The sequence below is a fragment of the Jaculus jaculus genome, chromosome X (assembly GCF_020740685.1).
Source record: "Jaculus jaculus isolate mJacJac1 chromosome X, mJacJac1.mat.Y.cur, whole genome shotgun sequence".
Classification (NCBI taxonomy): Eukaryota; Metazoa; Chordata; class Mammalia; order Rodentia; family Dipodidae; genus Jaculus; species Jaculus jaculus.
Window position 1 is genome coordinate 56,240,874 of NC_059125.1, and position 21,192 is coordinate 56,262,065.

At 38.5% G+C, this 21,192-nt stretch overlaps 1 long non-coding RNA gene across 1 annotated transcript in view; it reads right to left on the reverse strand.

Moving 5' to 3' along the window:
* Positions 1-861: 861 nt before the first annotated feature.
* LOC123456759 overlaps positions 862-21,192 on the reverse strand; it is a 68,849-nt gene continuing 48,518 nt past the window's right edge. Inside the window, exons 4-5 of the long non-coding RNA XR_006634651.1 lie at positions 8,574-8,671; positions 862-975 (exon numbers count right to left, since the gene is read on the reverse strand). This is a non-coding gene — a long non-coding RNA (uncharacterized LOC123456759). The remainder of the gene's footprint in view (positions 976-8,573; positions 8,672-21,192) is intronic.

The window sequence follows — 21,192 nt, forward strand, 5'->3', positions numbered from 1 at the left end:
AGTGAACATGTAGTATTCCTTTCAGAGTCTGGGTTACCCTACTCAGTATGCTAAATACTCAGTTCCATCCGTTTTCCTGCAAATTTTATTTTTCTTTACTAAATTTTTATTCATTGTTATATGTACCACATTTTCCTTATTCATTCATCTGTTGATAGACATCTAGGCTGATTCCATTCCCTCTTTATTGTAAAAAAAAAAAAAAGCAACAATAAGCATGGATGTGAAAGTATCTCTCTGGTAGGATATAGAGTCCTTTAGGTATATGCTCAGGAGTTGTATAGCTGGGTCATATGGTATTTCTATTTTTTTAGTTTTCTGAGAGGTGTAAGGGAAGAGGTGGGGAGTAACAACACATGTGATATGAAAGTAGAGGGTGGAATACCAGGAATAGAAAGTTACAGCAGGGATGATGGGAGGGGTGGTCAGGGAGATGGAGGAGAGGAGTGAACTGAGGGAAGAATTAACCAAAAGTAAGTATATAAAAATGGCATAGGAAGTCTGTGGAGATAGCTCAGTGAGTAAAATGTTTGCCTTGTAAGCATGAGTACCTAAATTCAATTCCCAGTACCCACATAAAATGCCAGCCATGTAAGCATACCTCTGTAATCCTAGTACTGGGGAGGTAGAGACAGGAGGATCCCTGAAACTTACTGGCTAGCAAGTCTAGCCTAATTGTTGAGCTTCAGCCACTGAGAGACCTTGTCTCAAAAAGAGGTTGGATGGAATGCCTAAAGATTACACCCAAGGTTGTCCTCTGGCCTCCACATGTGCACGCATGTACATGTGCATGCATGTTACATATGCATGTGTGCCTGCAAAACAAAAAATTAAAATGTCATAAGGAAATCCACTACTTTATATGCTAATTTAAAATAAATTTTAATAAAGAAATGCTTGCTGTGATGATGGATTCCAAAACCATTCGTAGTTTCCACCAGAAGTCTTGTGCTGGTCAGTTCCTTCCTTGGATGTCTGAATGAATGAAATGAAAAGAAAAAAGAAAAGTAAAGAAATGCTGGACTGGTAGAATATTTGTTTAATGTGTGTGAAGCCCTGGTTTTAATCTTTAGTACTGAAAAAAAAAAAAAAGCTGGATGTGCCTTGATTAAATATAGAGGAAAATACTAAAAGGCTTAGGGAGACTGAAAACTTTAGATCTTCCATTTAAGATCCTATACACAAGCCAGGCATGGTGGAGCATGCTTTTAATCCCAGCATGTAGGAGGACTGTTGTAAATTCAAGGACAGTATGGATCTACAGAATGAGTTCCAGACCAGCCTGGGCTATAGTGAGACCCTACCTCAAAAAAAAAAAAAAAAAATAAATAAATAAATAAAGAGCCAGGCATGGTGGTGCATACCTTTAATCCCAGAACTCAGGAGGCAGAGGTAGGAGGATCACTGTGAGTTCAAGGCCACCCTGAGACTACAGAGTGAATTCTAGGTCAATCTGAGCTAAAGTGAGACCCTACCTCGAAAAACAAAACAAACAAAATAATAATAATTTAAAATAAAATAAAATTTAAAAACTCAACATGGTGGTGCATGACTTTAATCCCAGCACTTCGGAGGCTGAGGTAGGAAGATCACTGTGAGTTCAAGGCCACCCTAAGATTACATAGTGAATTCCAGGTCAGCCTGGGCTACACTGAAACCCTACCTTGAAAAACCAAAGTAAATAAATAATAAGTAAAAATAAATTAAAAATGACCCTACATACACTGTTTGGGAAGTTCCAGAAGATACTTTTCATTAGGGATATAGGAAAAATTTGTGAAGGAACCCACCCCTCTTGAAATGCTCTGTGATCCCCTCCTATATAGGCCAAACCTTACAGTGGGGACTGCTGTCACTAAATTGAGAAACTTAAGTCCAATGGAAGTACAGATGGGGTTAAGCTGAAAATATAAATTCAATGTGCATTGAATTAATTTAACCTGCTAGCTCAGCAGCAAAGCACACTATAAAAAAAAAAAAGCACACTGGTTGTTTCCAGTAGGATCTTACAGAGGTTAAGGCATCAACTGAACTTTAACACAGACCCTTTTCATAATAGATTTAGTGAGTCCTTGAATCCACTTAGCTCTTATTTCTCCAGTCCTGGACTCCATAATTGAAATAGATATACTTGGCAGCTCACAAAAATCTTTGCATTGGTTCCCTTACCTGGTTATAGTGAGCAAAGCCAAGTGGAACACACTAGAGCTACTTCTGACTAAGAAAATTGTAAATCCAAGTCAATGAAGGATAGCAGACATCAGTGCCACCATCAAAGACTTACTTAAGCAATTCCCATTCCGCTTGATTTTGGCTTATGTACAAGACACAGGTAGGTTACTATAACTTTAACTAAGTGGTACCTTCAGTTCTTTCTAGTGTTCCAGATGTGTTTTCATTGTTTGGACAAGTAACAAATCTTCCATTACTTGACATATATAGCTATCAATTTTGCAAATGGCCTTTTCTCTGGATCCTCCCATAAAGGCTGTATTTGAAAGGATCCAGTTTTTTAGCCAAGTTTAATATTTCTTTTTTTAAATTTATTTGAGAGAGACAGACACAGAGAGAAAGACAGATAGAGGGAGAGAGAGAGAATGGGCGCGCCAGGGCTTCCAGCTCTGCAAACGAACTCCAGACGCGTGCGCCCCCTTGTGCATCTGGCTAACGTGGGACCTGGGGAACCGAGCCTCGAACCGGAGTCCTTAGGCTTCACAGGCAAGCGCTTAACCGCTAAGCCATCTCTCCAGCCCTAATATTTCTTTTAAAAATATTATTTATTTATTTACAAGCAGAGAAAGAGAGAGGGGGAGAGAACAGGAGTGTCAGGGCCTCTAGCCACTGCAAACAAAATCCAGATGCACATGCTACTTTGTGCATCTGGCTTTACATGAGTACTGGGGAATCAGACTCAAGTCATTAGGTTTTGCAGGCAAGTGCCTTAGTCACTGAGCCATCTCTCCAGGCCATGTCCAATATTTCTTTTTCCTTTAAGTTCCAGATGCAGAAAGTAAAGGAAACCTTACTACACTGGTAATGTTACATTATCTTTAATCAGTAGAATGTATACCTTTTTATTCATTCATTCCATCTTACCTTATTTCCAACACCTGCTCCATCATGGGCAGGTATTTCAATGCATTTAATATGCTCCTCATTGATTAAGGGTATTCTTTTGCATTTAAATGGCTTCTCATTCCAGTGCTAACTGGAGCAGGCGTAGATAGTCATTTTCTATTATCCACACTCTCATTCCTTCTGTAATCCACACAGACATCTTGTGGATGTGTTTAACTTGTACCCTTCTGAGTTTTTGGAGATGCATATTTTGTGGGTGCAGATATTTGTGACTTGTAGGAAGTGTGATATTACATTGTTCTTTTTCATTCAGTTTTGCATGTTGAAGTGTTACTCTACATCCAAATCACTGTTCTGCTAAAAGGTCCTGTGTAAGTGCATCCATCATTTTCTATGTGTTAACAGACACATTGTATGTAACAGACACATAGCATGCCTCCTACTTCCCATGATTGCAGACCACACAACAATGAACCTTCTCAAGCATGAGGCCCTTTTTGAATCTGTATGAGAATTTCTTCTGAGGGTACATGATGGTACTGAATTTGACTATGTACTGTGACATTTACCTTTGGATGGCTGCCAAAGTCCCAATATCACTACAAGTGCATGAGGGTTGCTATGTCCTCTATATCCCCATTGTATGATTGGCATGGTCTAACTATAAATTACAGTGTAGTTTTACTTTATATGTTTATAATAGATTATTATGTTTCATTTATTTTTATTTATTTATTATTATTATTTTTTTTTAATTTGTTTTTCGAGGTAGGGTCTCACTCTAGCCAAGGCTTACCTGGAATTCACTATGTATTCTCAGGGTGGCCTCGAACTCACTGCAATCCTTCTACCTCTGCCTTGCAAGTGCTGGGATAAAAGGTGTGCACCACCATGCCCAACTTAATTTTTTATTTACTTTTTTTTTTTTTCCGAGGTAGGGTCTCACTCTAGCTCAGGCTGACCTGGAATTCACTATGGAGTCTCAGGGTGGCCTTGAACTCACGGTGATCCTCCTACCTCTGCCTCCTGAGTGCTGGGATTAAAGGCATGCGCCACCACGCCCGGCTTTTATTTACTTATTAGAGAGAAAGAAAGAGACAGAATGGGCATGCCAAGGCCTCTAGCCACTGCAAATGAACTCTAGATGTAGGTGCCACCTGTACATCTGGCTTAGGTGGGTACTAGGGAATCGAACCTGGGTCCTTAGGCTTCACAGGCAAGCACCTTAACCACTTAGACATCTCTCCAGCCCTCTTTTTATTTTCTGAGACAGTCACATGTATGTAGCTCAGACTGGCCTCAGATTTACTATGTAGTTGAGGATGACATTGAACTTCTGCTTCTCCTGCTTCACTTAAATTCTTTGTTCTGGGCTGGGCTCAGTGGATAAAGGTACTTACTTGCAAAGCCTGCTGGTCCAGGTTCAATTTCCCAGAACTCACATAAGGTCAGATGCAGAAAGTGGCACATGTGTCCAGAGTTCATTTGTACCAACAAAATACCCTGGTGTGCCCATTTTCTTTCTGTCTCTTATAAAAAATGTTTTTTAAAAAAGAAATTCTGAGGCTAAGAAGATGGCTCAATGGTTAAAGGAACTTGCTTGTAAAGCCTTCCGGTCTAGGTTCAGTTCCCCAATACCGACATAAAGCCAGATGCACAAAGCAGCACACGCATCTGGAATTCAGTTGGAGTGGCAAAAGTCCCTGTAGTACTCATTCTCCCCCCACCCCATCTCTCTCTTACACACACACACACACACACACACACACACACACACACACACACACTAACAAATAAATAAATAGTTTTTTTTAAAAGAAACTCCTTGTTCAAATCATTACAGACCTGTGTGCAACTGAAGGCCTCCACTGTTTTTCCTCCTGTGTGAGGTCCCACTGGTAGTTCGAAGCTTGAGATACCTTTCTTTTTCTTTTTTTCTTTTTTGTTTTTTGTTTTTCGAGGTAGGGTTTCACTCTAGCTCAGGCTCACCCGGAATTCACTATGGAGTCTCAGGGTGGCCTCGAACTCATGGCAATCCTCCTGCCTCTGCCTCCTAAGTGCTGGAATTAAAGGCGTGCACCACCACACCCGGCTCGAAAAGCCTTTCAATCTGAATGTTCTGATCATCTTATCAATTTCTACAGTCTACTGAGATTTTTTAAATTTCTTTTTAAATGTTTTATTTATTTATTTATTTGAGAGAAAGAGGCAGACAGATAGACAAATGGGTGCACCAGGGCCTCCAGCCATTGCAAATGAGCTGCAGATGCATGCACCCCCTTGTGCATCTGGCTTACGTGGGTCCTGGGGAATGGAACCGGGGTCCTTAAGATTCACAGGCAAATGCCTTAGCCACTCAGCCATTTCCCCAGCCCCTGCTGAGAGTTTTAAAAATAGGGATTATACTAAATCTAAATTATTTTGCAGGATACTGACATTGTGAAAGCACTGGGTTTTCCAACACATGAATGTGGATCTTTCCATCTATTTTATTGTTGTTTTTTCTCTTTAATATAGGTTGTTATAGATTAGCTGAATATCCCCTGAAAGTCTATGCACTGGAAACCTCCAAAATTAGTAGCTAAAGTAAACCTTTCCCTTTATAATCGCCTCAGGTATTTTGATGTCATGATGGAAAGCTGATTCACACATGGTTATACAAGCCTTTCACATATTTTGTCAGATTCATTTCCTTGGCTTGTTTTGTTTGAGATGGTGTTACCTTGTGTAGCCCAGGCCAGTTTAAACTCACTGTATAATCAAGAATGGACTTAAACTGGTGATCTTTTTGCCTCAGCTTCTCTTTCTTTTTTCAGGGATAACAACTCCTCTGTGGTCCATACTGGCCTCAAACTCATGTTCAATTGATCATCCTACCTCATGCTCTGAAGTAGTTGGGTTATGGGGATATGCAATCATTTCTTTCTGTCACATTTTTAGTTGTTATTAGAAATGATTATTTCTTTTCTTTTTTATTATTTTATTTTTGAGAGAGAGAGAGAGCATGGGCACAATAGGGCCTTTTCAGCAACTGTGAATGAACTCCAGACGTGTGCATCCCCTTGTGCGCATGTGCAACATTGCACGGTTGTGTCACTTTACATCTGGCTAAGTGGGACCTGGAGATTGGAACAAGCATTCTTAGGCTTTGCAGGTAAGTGCCTTAACCACTAAGCCATCTCTCCAGCCCTGGTTATTTATTTACTATTTCTATTTATTCATTATGAGTATTGTGGTGAGTTGATTCAGGTGTCCCCCATAAACTTAGGTATGCTGAATGCTAGTCTCCCCAGCTGATGGCAATTGGAAATTAAAGCCTCCTGGAGGGAGTGTGTTATTGGGAGCGGGCTTATGGTTATAGCCAGTGTCCCCTTGCCATTGTTTGGCACACTCTCCTGTTATTGTCCACCTTATGTTGGCCAGGGGGTGATGTCTACCCTCTACTCATGCCATCGATTTCCCTGCCATCATGGACCTTACCCTTCGAGCCTGTAAGCCAAAAGAAACCTCTTTTTTTCCCCACAAGCTGCTCTTGTTTGGGTGATTTCTGCCAGCAATGTAAACCTGACTGCAACAAGTATATATATATGGCTATGGTTCAGATGACTGATTGTATACTAAAGTCCAGCCTTCATTCCCAGGTGTGGAGTTTTAGAATGTAGTATCTTATGGGAGGTTCTTTAGGTCACTGGCAGAATGCCCTCAAGTCGGTCTCCTGAGACTTTGCCAATTCTGTCTGTCTGTTTCCTGGCTCCCTATATGATAGGTCTGCTTTGAAATGGGTTTCATACCACTACCATCTACTGCCTTCCATAGAGGTCCATAGAAATGTGTATACTTGGCAGGAGCCTGAAGAAATGTGGGCTTAACAAACCTTTTCTCTTTATAATGTACCTCACTTATGTCTCTGTTGTAGTGTAAAGCTAAATATAGATACATACTGGTTTTTAAATTTATTTTAAAATTGTGGTTTTTAAAATTTATTTATTTGAGAGCGACAGACCAACAGAGAGAAAGAGGCAGAGAGAGAGAGAGAGAGAGAGAGAGAGAGAGAGAGAGAGAGAGAGAGAATGGGAGCACCAGAGCCTCCAGCCCCTGTAAACAAACTCCAAATGCATGAGCCACCTTGTGCATCTGGCTTACATGGGTACTGGGGAACTGAGCCTTGAACCAGGGTCCTTAGGCTTTACAGGCAAGCATTTAACCACTAAGCCATCTCTCCAGCCCTGTTTTTTTTTTTTTTTTTGGTTTTTTGAGGTAGGGTCTCCTCTAGCCCAGGCTGACCTGGAATTAACTCTGTATGATCAGGGATCAGGGTGGCCTCGAACTCACTGCAATCCTACCTCTGCCTCCTGAGTGCTGGGATTTAAGGCATGCACCACCACACCCGGCACTTCCAGCCCTGGTTTTTAAATTTGATCTATTCTCCATCTAGCTGGACTCACTAACTACTTCCAGTAGAGCTTTCTCTAAGTAAATGCCATTGGATTTTATATAGACAATCATATTGCATGTAGATAAAGTTTAACTTCTTTCTTTTAAATACAGATGCCTCTTCTTTGTCTTGCTTGATTACAATGGTGAGAATAGCCAGTACCATACTGAAAGGACATCCCTGTCTTATTCTTTTTGTTGTTGTTTTGGTTTTTAGAGGTAGGGTCTCACTGTAGCCCAGGCTGACCTGGAATTCACTATGTAGTCTCAGGCTGGCCTTGAACTCACAGTGATCTTCCTACCTCTGCCTCCCAAATGCTGGGATTAAAGGCATATGCTACCATTCATTTTTTTTTTTAACATTTTTTGGTTCATTTTTATTTATTTATTTGAGAGTGACAGAGGGAGAGAGAGAAAGAGGCAGATAGAGAGAGAATGGGTGTGCCAGGGCTTCCAGCACTGCAAACGAACTCCAGATGCGTGCGCCCACTTGTGCATCTGGCTAACGTGGGTTCTGGGGAATCAAGCCTCGAACCAGAGTCCTTAGCCTTCACAGGCAAGCACTTAACCGCTACGTCATCTCTCCAGCTGTGGTTCTCTCATTCTTGATCTTGGGGGCAAAGATTTTGGTCTTTTACTACTTAGTGTGACGTTAGCTGTGGGATTTTCTTTTCTTTCTTTATTTTAGAAAGATAGAGACAGAGAAACAGAATGGGCTCTTCAGGGCCTTCAGCCGCCTCAAATGAACTTCAGACACATGTGCTACCTTGTGCATCTGGTTTACATAGGTACTGGAGAATCAAACCTGGGTCCTTTGGCTTTGCAGGCAATACCTTAGCCACTAAGCCATCTCTAGCCCCAGCTTCCATTTTAGTCCTAATGTTTCCTCAGATTTGTCTCCTCACCAAGTACCTATTTCCAATATAAATTACTCTTCCTGTTCATATTCTCTAGACTGGGTCTGAGATGTTTACTGAAGCTAAGATTTCACCCAAGGTTAGAGAGGATCCAAAAGAATTAGAACAAAGATTTGAAAGTATTTTTGATATGGTCAATCCTACCTCTGAGAATGTGAATGAACTCCTGGAAGCAGCCTTGCCTCTTAACAGAGGCATGTCCCCAACTTGAAGAGTCATCACAGTATTTGACAGGTTTGTTCCTGAAGAAAAATCATTTTTTAAAGCCTTTTTATTGACAATTTTAATATATACCCATACTATACATATACATATATATATACATATACATATACATACATATATATATATATATATATATATATATATATATATATATATTTTTTTTTTTTTTTTTGGTTTTTCGAGGTAGGGTCTTGCTCTAGCCCAGGCTGACCTGGAATTCACTATGGAGTCTCAGGGTGGCCTCAAACTCATGGAGAGATCCTCCTACCTCTGCCTTCCAAGTGCTGGGATTAAAGGCATGCACCACCACGCCCGGCTCCATACTATATTTTGATTGTAATCACTTCTCATCATTTTCTTTTGTCTCCCCTCCCCATCCCCTTCCATTGAACTTCTTTCTCACAGTGATCCTCCTACCTCTGCCTCCCAAGTGCTGGGATTAAAGGCATGCACCACCATGCTCAGCCCCAAATCTATCTTTTAAGAAAAATAAAGTTTTAAAGGGGCATTTATAGATAATACAGATTGAGACAGTTTTCTATTAAGTAATCTGGATTAAAGGATCTTCAAGAAGTTTCAAGAAGGAAATTAACTCCAAAAAGGGAGGTCTAGGGCTTAAGAAAAAAGGTGGGCAAATAAAATAGCAAAAAAAAAAAAAAAAAGGTATAGCTCACTATAGCTCAGACTAACTTGGAACTCATTCTAGCCCAGGCTGGCCTTAAACTCACAGTGGTCTTCCTACCTCAGCCAACCAAGTGCTGGGATCACAGGAGTAAGCCACCACACCCAGCAAAAAAGTATTTAAAACTAATTAAACAATGCATAAAGTAATGTTGTATCCTTTTTGTGTTAATAACTTCCTTAAAAAAAGAACTAAAAATGGGATGGAGAGATGGATTAGTGGTTAAGGTTCTTGCCTGTGAAGCCTAAGGACCCATGTTCAACTTCCCAGATCTCACATAAGCCAGATGCACAAGGTGACACATGCACAATGTCGCACATGTGCACAAGGTGGCACACATGTCTGGAGTTTGATTAAAGTGATTGGAGGCCCTGGTGTGCCAATTATCTCTCTCTCTTGCTCACTCTTGTTCTCTCTGTCTCATAAAAATGGTCAGTCTATTGGGCTTGCCTCAAAAAAAAAAAAAAGAAAGAAAACCCTAAAATGTAGACACAATAGCAAGTAAGCTGAGAGACATTAAAATTTTATCAAGTCTGGGCTGGAGAAATGGCTCAGCAGTTAAAATGTTATTAAGTTTTTCTATTGTTTGGGCAGGGGTTATGGTAATATTTATTAACTTTAGACTGTAGGTTGCACCTATATGGTAAAATTTCAAGGCTAATCACTAAGAAGATCTCTGGAGGAACTAATTTTTAAAAAGAGAAATGCACAAATACTATAAACAATATAAAATAGGCCAAAAAAATTAAAACTAGAATGTAATCGGGCATGGTGGCACACGCCTTTAATCCCAGCACTCAGGAGGCCCAGGTAGGAGGATCACTGTGAGTTTGAGGCCACCGTGAGACTGCAGAGTGAATTCCAGGTCAGCCTGGGCCAGAGCAAAACCCTACCTCAAGAAACCAATAAAATAAATAAATAAACAAAAATTGAATATAATTAATTTGAAGGTTTAGAATGAATTGGGCCAGTCCTAGAAAACTTGTTTCTTAACCATAAACATTGTTACTCAGATTTTTATCACTTGGATAAAACACCTGAAGGGGGAAATACTTAAGGAGGGGAAGGATTTATTTTGGCCCAGTTTCAGAGAATAAATGGTGAACTGACTCAGTTGTTACAGGACTGTGATGCACCAGAATATCATGGCAACAAGGAATCAGACAGACAGATAAAAGAGGTTGAGAACAAGATATACTCTTCAAAAAAAATGTCCCCTAGTGACCCACTTCCTCCAATCAGGCCCCAATGTTCCAGTTTACATTACCTCCTAATGGCCATTCAATTATGAATCCACCAATGAATTAATATATTAGAGCTTTTAAAAAATATTCAAGGGCTGGAGAGATGGCTTAGCAGTTAAAGGTACTTGATTATAAAGCCTGATGGCCCAGGTTTGATTTCCCAGTACCCACACAAAGCCAAATGCACAAGTGACGTAAGCATCTGGAGTTTTCAGCAGCTGGAGGCCCTGAAATACTCATATTCATTCTCATTCTGAATCTCTCTCTACTTGCAAATAAATTAAAAAAAAAATTTCAGCCAGGCGTGGTGGCACATGCCTTTAATTCAGCACTTGGGAGGCAGAGGTAGGAGGATCACCATGAGTTCAAGGCCACCTGATACTACATAGTGAATTCCAGTTCAGCCTGAGCTAGAGTGAGACCCTACCTCAAAAACAAAACAAAAAATTTTTTTTTAATATTTTCAAAAAAAATACTCCGTGCTAGGATTTGAACCTAGGACCTCACACATGCTAGGCTGATTAAGCCAGAGGCCTCATTATCTCATCAGCTCTCAATGACTGGATCCACCAGTTGGAGACCCAGTCTTCAACACATAAGCCTTTTTGGAGGGCACTTAATATCCAAAACATAAAACTTTGACCAGACTAATGCAATAGGGTAGCCCAAGATGCAAAACTTCTACTAAACAATTTATTAGCAAACAAAATCCAGGATAAATAAACTAAGATTTAACAAAACGCAAAAGTGGTGGGTTTAATTCTGGAATGCAAGAGCAGTTTAACATCATGAAGGTCCCAATAAAAAAGTGTCCTTGTGACCCTGATGGGAAAGCTTGATTCTCTTTGACAGACTTAGAAAGAAGGGGAAGTTGAGGAAGGGTAGGTCATCATGGGAGGGAAGGACTCTCTTAAGAGGACAGGATGGGAGGAGTGTAGGGTCTGTTATGGCCCTACCCCTACATGTTATATAGAGCTATAATATACAAACAACTCTGTGGTAGGTATAGTAACATAATTTTTGCAAATGAAAAAAGGACAGCTACAAAGTTAGGAAACTTGATCAAGGTCATAGCACTAAGTAGTTGAATTGCAAGAAAAACTCATTATTCTAGATGTATAGCTCCTGGTCTGAACTACTATGATATGACATAACATGTGTGTGTGTTTTCAGTAGATGCTGGGTAAGTGCTAGTTACATCTCCTCTATACCTAATAATTGGCCAGAGCTGATGGTACATATCTCTTTTTATAAAAAATATTTTTATCTATTTGTGAGTGGGGAGACAGAAAGAGTGAGAATGGGCACACCAGGGTCTCTTCTCACTGTAAATGAACTCCAGATGTATGCACTACTTTGTACATCTGGCTTTTATGGGTACTGAGGAATTGAACCCTGGCCAGTAGGCTTTGCAAGCAAGTGTCTTTGGCCACTGAGTCATCTCCCCAGCCCAGCATGCACCTTTAATCCCAGAACTTTGGAGGCAGAGGTAGGAGAATTAACATGAGTTCAAGGCCGGCCTGGCCTGGGACTACAGAGTGAGATCCAAGTCAGCCTGGACTACCATGAAAATAAGACCTTACCTTGAAAACAAACAAACAAACCAACAAAAGAACCTGATAACTGTCAAAGTAGGCATTAGCCCCTTTCAATGATGAGGAAACTGATGATTAGAGAGAAAATTAAATTGGCTAAGAGTGTATAATTGAAACATGGGAGGTCCATGCTATGAAATTAAGCCTGCCAGACTCCACTACTTGTTTTTTCTGGATTATTGTTGACCTTAATGTAATTTAGGGAGAGATGAACCTAAATATTTCAGGTCAAGACAGATAGGCATGCCAAATCCATTTCCTGAAGTTTCTTTAAGAAAAAAAAAAAACACTTTATTTTTATTTATTTATTTGAGAGACAGAAAGAGGGAGAGGGAGAGAGAGAATAGGTGCACCAGGGCCTCCAGCCACTGCAAATGAACTCCAGATGCAGCACTCCCTTGTGTATCTGGCTTACGTGGGTCCTGGGGAATTGAACCAAAGTCCTTTGGCTTTGCAAGCAAACACCTTAACCACTAAGCAATCTCTCCAGCTCCCCCTTTTTAATATTTATTTTGTTTATTTGCATGGGGGGGGAGAGAAAATGGGCACTCCGGGGCCTCTTGCTACTGCAAGTGCATAACCTATGAGCTATCTCTCCAGCCCTCCTGAAGAGTTTCTATTCCATGGATATTGTCAGGTCAGGAGTCGGAAAAACTTTTCACATGTGGAGCCCGGGGAGTGTGACCTCCAAGACAGTGAGACTTCAACCCCAGATTGGGTCTGAAAGGAGCTTGCCATATAAACTCCAAAGTTTAGAAGCAGGCACGGATAAGTTCATGGATAATCATGTCAAATTTGTCATTAACTTTCTGAGATATTGGCATGTTAGGGGAGGCCACAAAGATATGTCTGATTTTTAGTATGTGTCAAAGTATCCTGGTATGCTCTTATGGAAACAAGAGTGAATGCAAGTAGCCGGGCATGGTGGTGCACACCTTTAATGCCAGCACTCGGGAGGCAGAGGTAGGAGGATTGCCGTGAGTTTGAGGCCACCCTGAGATTCCATACTGAATTCCAGGTCAGCCTGGGCCAGAATGAGACCCTACTTCAGAAGAAAAAAAAAAAAAAAAAGAGTGAATGCAAGTCAGCATGTCATGTTGCTTTCTTTCTTTCTTTCTTTTTTTTTTTTTTTTTGGTTTTTCGAGGTAGGGTCTCACTCTAGCCCAGGCTGACCTGGAATTCACTATGGAGTCTCAGGGTGGCCTCGAACTCACAGCAATCCTCCTACCTCTGCCTCCTGAGTGCTGGGATTAAAGACGTGCGCCACCACACCCAGCTCCCATGTTGCTTTCTTTATTTGTATCACTACCCATAATGTACCCTTTGCCTACATTGCCCTTTTCTTCCATTTTTAATCATCTAAAACTTTCCTATGTACCATTTGAGGTTCAGTTTATATGTCATCTCCTCCAAAAAACCGTCATGGTCTCCTGACATGAACTAGATGTTCGGCAGGAGCTTTAAGTCTGCTATGCCCACCACTTTTACTGTATGGATTACACTGCTCTGAAATTATTGTGTTGTACCTAGGAACACATCTTGTTCATCTGTGTCTTAAGTATAAGGCAGGAAGCTTAAAATACAGTAGGTCAAATTTTATACAACTGGGCTTCTGATTAGATGGTTAAAACCAATGTGATTATAATTACTGAATTCGTGTTGCCTTGGAGAGGGTGGTCTCCAGCGGCATGCCACATAACTCTGTATGTATTAGTAACATTATGATGAAGTTAGTGGGTGACAAAAGGAGGGGCATGATCACTGTTAGGCAACAGGATTAGTATCCATACAGTCATGCACAGGCATAAACATTACAGCCAGCTTAGTACCAAAAGGGTTGAGGCAGAGTGAGGACTAAAATCTCATGCCTGTTGCTACCTTAACAATGGGGAAAAAAAAAACCCTCCATTTTATCTGTGGTGATCAGAATTATAATAGTCCTCACTGTGTCCCAGATACAATATCAGATTCTATTCAAGTACTGAAGATAAAGTCTAGTGGAAAAGATCCTCACAGGGCAAGAGAAAGGAAGATGCTAGCTAGGATAATAGAGAGAGCTGGAAATGTGTTTTCACACAATAACAGGAAGGCATGGCAATATAAGTTTGAGGCCTGGTTGCAAATGAGGCAGGCCTACTTCAGGGGTAGAATATAGAATCAACAAGAAAGAGTATAAGGCTTTGTATGATCCTGCTAATTGAGAACCTTCTCCCACAGAAAACCCAGGAGCTAGCCTCAGTGCTTCTTAACAGCCCGTACCCTTCTTTTGCAGTGACATTCAAGGTTCGTAAGATAGAATTAAAGACTTTTATGCCTACCATACTTTTCTGGTGTTTCTGTATGAGTCTTTCATGTTAATTAATTCATTCATTAATTCAGTTTACTCCACAAATATTTTATTTATTATCTACTGAATATTACTTTGCACTTTTCATGGCATTGGGACAGAGCAGTGAACAAAACAGATATTCCTGCTTTGTGGAGCTTACAGTCTATTTGTAGAGACAAATCTAACCACAATAAATAAATATAAGATATATTAGGTGCTTCTCAGTGCTTTGTAGAAATACATAACACATAAAAAAAGATAAGACACACAGAGTAGAAATGAATGGGGTCATTTTACACGTGTTGATCAGGAAATAGTTTTCTATAGAGGTGACATTTGAACATTATAGAAATAATTGAGCAAGCCATCCAATTATTTAGGAGAAAGTGTGTACCTGGCAGTGAGAACAGAAAGTAGAAAAGTCCTGACAAGGAAAGGTCCCTAGCATGTTTGAGGAACAGGAAGAAGGCCAATGTGGCAAGTGTGATACTGATAAAGATAAGGTCAGAGAGGTGAAGGGAACTAGATTGTGCAGGAACATTTGAACCACGAAGAGGACTCTGGCTTTTATACTGAAGATCTTGGGACAAGTGGAAAATTTTGAACAGAATAGAAACATGATCTGATTTGGATTTTAAAAAGAATTTCAAAGAATTGGTAGTAGCAACTACAACACTAGAAAACACAAAACAATTACTAGCCCCTATGAAAACAAAACAGAGGCACCACAAAGAATATGAGTGTACTATGTAGTTGAGGTATGAACAATATTTACAATGTTATAACTGATGTAAACAGTGACCACTGACTAAATATAATTGTACATAAGGAAGTAATTTAATCACAAATATGAGCAAGCCACGAGACTACTAAACACAGATTATAAAGTAAAATATATGGAGGCTTTACAGAGGAAAACAATTTTGACATAACTTGATGGAAAGAGAAAACAGCACATTAGATATAGCTAAAGCGAGAACCAATAAGTTGAAAGATATATCTGAAAAACCTCCTCAAGTAAAAGATGGTAGAAAATATCAGAGATGTTATAAGATGTAGAAAATAGAATGAGAAGGTCCAAATTATCAGTAACTAGATTCCGAGAAACAAAAACTGTAAAGAATGAGTAATAATGCTTGGTTACAAAATTTCCAGGAATTATAAATCTACTGAGCCATTAAACAAATTTCCAATGTGTTTAATAGAATAAATTTTTAAAAAGCCTACACACATTAGAATGAAACCTTAGGACTCACTGTACATATACTCCAAAACAAAACAAAAGAGCAATTAGGCAGATAGTATACTTCTCAAAGGCAACAAAGCACATTTCTCACAGCAAGAAAATGGGATCATGTATCTTAAGAGTTGACCAAAAATACTTGTAACAAACCCCTTTAAGGATGAGGATAAATCCATTTACATACAACAAAGATTTGTTGAATTTAATTTTAAGAGACCTATACTAAAAATAGTCATGATGAAAGAAGAGAACTCCAGAAGGATGGTCTGACATAAAAGAATACATGCAAGTCTATATAAAATAATACTGATAATATTTAATTGTGAGGTTACATAAAGCAAGGAACTAATGGATGTACTTGGGAAAAATGTGGTTAGGAGAGCAATGACTGAAGTTGAAGGTTTTTAATCTTCCCTCATTCAAGAGAGGATTAAAATATTGTTTACAATTTGTAAATTAAGCATATCAGATACAATGTCAAGGATAAGCACAGAAAAAAATTACAACATTGGGAAGGAAAAAACAAATCTAAAAACACAGGTGAGAAAAGTGAAAATGTAGTGTACGAAAGGTGGTGGTGGAAAACAAAAATAAGAAGGTATGATAGTAGAAGCAAGTTGAAACATACCACAGTAAATGTAAATAAACTAAACCTGCCAATTTAAAGATAGATCATTGGATTGCTTAAAAGGTCCAACCATATGCTGTTCCCAAAAGATATAAGAACAAAGGTATGTAAATGCTTAAAAGTAAAATGATAGAAAATTACATACCATGCAAATCCTAATGAGAAGAAAAGCTTTATGTTGCTACATGAATATGAATACAAGATAAAATAGTATAGGATAATTCTTCAATGATTAGGGATAGGGTGATATGACATGTTTACCAGGAATATATAACAATCTTAATTTCAATAGTTCTAATGAAATCATCTCAAAATATATAAAGTTAAAAGGAGAACTAGAAGGAGAAACTAACAACTGCACTGTCACATTTCAACATTAGCATAACAACTTTTAAAATTATTTTTAGATCATGACCAAAAGACTCAGTTTAGATAAATAAAATCTGAACAAGACTGTTAACAAACTTGCTAACAGACATATATAGATCTTTATATTCAACAATTAGAGAATACACATTCTTATAAAGCACGTAGGAAACATTAAAAAATATTGATCATGTTCTAAGCCATGAAACAAGTCTCAATTTCAAGAGTTATCACACAGAGCACATCATCTCACCAAAATACAATTAAAATAGATTTCAATAACAGATAAAAATTTAAACCATCAAACATTTGGGAATTTAGAAACACTTCCACATAATTCACGGGTCAAAGAGATAATGATGTATGCTAAAGAATTCAGAAATAAATACTAATGAAAAAACTACATATTTGAGCTTGTGGGAAATCAGTGTTTAAAGGGAAATTTATATCCTTTAAATACACAAATTAGAAAATAAGAAAGTTTGGGAGTCAGGCTCAGTGGTTCATGCAGGAGGATAACTGAGTTTGAAGTCAGCATGGGCTATAAGCAGACCTTGACTTAAACAAAAACCAAAACAAACAAACAAACAAAAAAAGAAGAAAAAGTAAGATTGAAATTTAATGAGCTCAACATCCAATTTAAGAAATCAGAAAAAGAACAACAGAATAAATCCAAAAAATGTAGACGGAAGAAGATCAAAAAATATAAGAGCAGAAATTAAAGAAATAGAAAACAAAGACACAATAGAGAGGAGCAACAAAGCCAAAAGTTGGTTCTTTGAAAAGACTAATAAAATAGACAAACCTCTGGTGAGATTGATCAAGAAAAAAAGTGAGAAGGCACAAATAACCAGTATTAGTAATGAAAAAGGAGACATAGCAATAGATTATATATAGCAGATAATTTTAAAAAAGAACTTTATGCCAATGAATTTTAAAACATTGACAAAATAGACCAATTCCAAGGAAACTACGTCCAAAACTGACTCAAGAAGATAAAGAAATTCTCAATATTACTGTAATTATGAGAAGAACAGAATACTTCAAATTCTTCACACCAAAAGATTAACAAATCAAAAATAACATGCACAGATTTCCAGTTGGTATATGGATTATAAGTAGATGAAGAGATACCGATTCCCTCAGCTCTAGAGGTGGCCAGGTAGGACTTGAGGCAATGGAAATCCTTTGAAGACCACCTCTTTCTAGGCGTGCCTTCTCTGGAGATCCTTAGAGGGTGGCCTTTAGTGAAGTGGGGTCTGACAAATCCCTTTGCAATTCGTGCAGTATGAATATGTGACATCCAGCACTCAGTGACTGCTTTGTGGTAAAGGTGCTAAGCAGGGACAAGGAGGTGTTTTGCCACCTGGACAGCCTCTTCAGTGGCCAGATTCTGTAGAATTCTCCTTACTGAGGACAAGGGGTCTGCAGTGCAGCTGGAGGAGTCTGTGTTCTAGTTTCCAAAAAATACCATGCACAGCCCAAATTGTAACTTGTTGGGATGGGGTTTAGTGCAGGGAGGCCAGGGGCTACTGGAGGGTATAGCTGCAGGTAGAAGCCCTGTAACTCTGTCTTCATGAATATCAGATATGTCTATTCATTTGTAGCCGATGAGCCCTTTTAATGATGTCCAAGTTAGCTGCAGGGTGATGATTCTAATAATGATGGATGTTCTGCAAATAAGAGCTTCATCATTATTTTGAAATAATGAAAAAAAAGATGAACTGAATTTGACATTTACTCACAATATCATAAAGTTAACAATATATTTGTCAGTGAAACAAAAGAAAAGCTGTTACATGACTTCAGTTAAACATTTTTGAGCATTTTAAAGTTTGGTTTTAAATATTTACCATCTACTTTTATATGAAGAATTTTTTTTGTTTTGTTAATGATGACAGTTAAGAATTTGAAGAACACACCATTACAAAGTTTTGCTTAGGATTTGTCTGTTAGCCATTTCAAGCATAAAACCTAGTATAAAATATGTGGAAACAAATTTCAAGATTGTTGTTTAAAAAATTGAAAAGATTTCAGTTTAAAAGTTTAGTATTAGCACATTATTTGAAAGGAAAACACTAGACCAAAATGCTTTTACAGGAAGATTCTACCAATCAGATTTTTCCAAAGCCATACAGTATCTTCCAGAATACTGTAAGAGAGAACAGTGACAGAATCTTAATGCCAAAATAAAATCAGGACAATGTGAGAAAGCAAAATTAAAGATTGCATGCACACAGACACATTTTCCTAAACCAAACATTAGCAAAAGAAATTCAGTGCAATATGAAACAGAAAAGGCCATGATCAAGTTGTGTCTATATTAGAAATGCAGATTTGTTTTAGCATGAGGAAAATCTTTAAATATCATTTACCATATTGTCAGATAATTAAAGGAAAAAAAAAACTATAACCATCCTAAGAAACAGCAAAGACATTTGATTAAAAAAAAAACAAACTTCAATACCCCTTCATGGTTTAGAAATAAAAATAATAAAAAAATTGCTCAATATAGGGTGAAATTTGGTTAACTTGATAAAACCTGTAGAAACCCAACAACAAATATTCTTAGCAGGCAAAGTTAGTGGTATTCCCTCTAAAATATATAAGACAGGAATTCCATTATTACCTTTTCTAGTCAACATTGCACTGAATGTCTTGACATTCAACAAAATGAAAAAATAATTAAAGGCACCAATATTGAAAAGGAAAGAAAATTTTCATTATTTATAATATAATTGGTTGTCAACATAGAAAACATGAAAGAGCTGAGTGTGGTGGCACATGCATTTAGTTACAGCACTCAGGAGGCAGAGATAGGAAGACTGCTGTGAGTTCAAGCCCAGCCTGAGACTACATAGTAAATTACCAGTCAGCCTGGGCTACAGTGAGACCCTACCTCAAAAAACAAAGACAGGGAAAGAAAGAAAAAGAGAGGGGGGGAGAAAGAAAGAAAGAAAGGAAGGAAGGAAGGAAGGAAGGAAGGAAGGAAGGAAGGAAGGAAGGAAGGAAGGAAGGAAGGAAGGAAGGAAGGAAGGAAGGAAGGGGACCATAACTTAAAAAGAACAAGGTTGATGCAAGGACTACCACAGGAAACCATAAGATGACCATGGAACATCTGGTACTTCCAAAAAGTAAAGAAGTCCTTAAAAACCAAGAATGGAGACATATTAAAGGATACAGGAGCTGGGCATGGTGGTGCATACCTTTAATCCCAGCACTGGGTAGGCATAGGTAGAAGGATCACTGTGAGTTCAAGGCCACCCTGACATTACATAGTTAATTCCAGGTCAGCCTGGATTAGAAAACCCTACCTTAAAAAAAGAAGAGCCAGGTGTGGTGGCACACTCCTTTAATTCCAGCACTTGGGATGCAGAGGTAGGAGGATTGCTGAGAGTTTGAGGCCACCCTGAAAATACATAGTGAATTCCAGGTCAGCCTGGGCTGGAATGAGACCCTACCTTGAAAAACCAAAAAAAAAAAAAAATCAATTTGATTCTAGATGAAAAGCTTACTTAGAAATAGAAATTAAGGTTGGGCATGGTAGCATACTCCTGTAATACCAGCACTTTGGAAGTTAATGCAGAAGGATTACAAGTTTAAAGACAGCCTGGCCTACATAGTGAGTTCTAAGCTAACCTAGATTTTATAGTAAGATACTATCTCAAAAACATCAATAAGAAGAAGAAGAAGGAGGAGGAGGAGAAAGAAGAAAGACGAAGAGAAACAAGCAGCAGCTCATAGGGTGAGCAGTTATCAATGAAAAATCAACTTCATTTCTATATACCTGAAAAAGAGATAAAAATACACAAAAAGAAAAGATCTTTGAGCTGGAAGTATAGTTCAGTGGTAGAGAATTTACCTAGTATGAAAAAGGTTCTGGGTTTAAGCACTAGTACAACCAAAAAAAAAAAAAATCTCATTTATAACATCAAGGAAATCAACAAAGCATGAAGGGATAAATCTAATGCAAGTATAAAGGCCTTATGTAGAAAATTATAAGGCTGGACAAAAGACATAAAAGAATTTATTTAAAATAGATAGGTATTTATGTAAAATAGAGGGATGAAATTCATACCTAGGAAGATTCAACATCATACACATAAATTGTCTTCAAACTGATCTATACATTAATTGCTATTCCATTTTTTTTTTATTTTGAGAGAGAATTGGTGTGCTATGGCCTCAGCCACTGCAATCGAACTCCAGATGCTTGCACCACTTAGTGGACACGTATGATCTTGCACTTGCCTCACCTTTGTGTGTCTGGTTAATGTGGGATCTGGAGAGTAGAACATGGGTCCTTAGGCTTTGCAAGCAAGCACCTTAACTGCTAAGCAATCTCCAGCCCAATTTCAATTTTTTTTTTTGACTTTTCAGGGTAGGGTTTCACTCTGGCCCAGGCTAACCTGGAATTAACTATGTAGTCTCAGGGTGGCCTCAAACTCAGG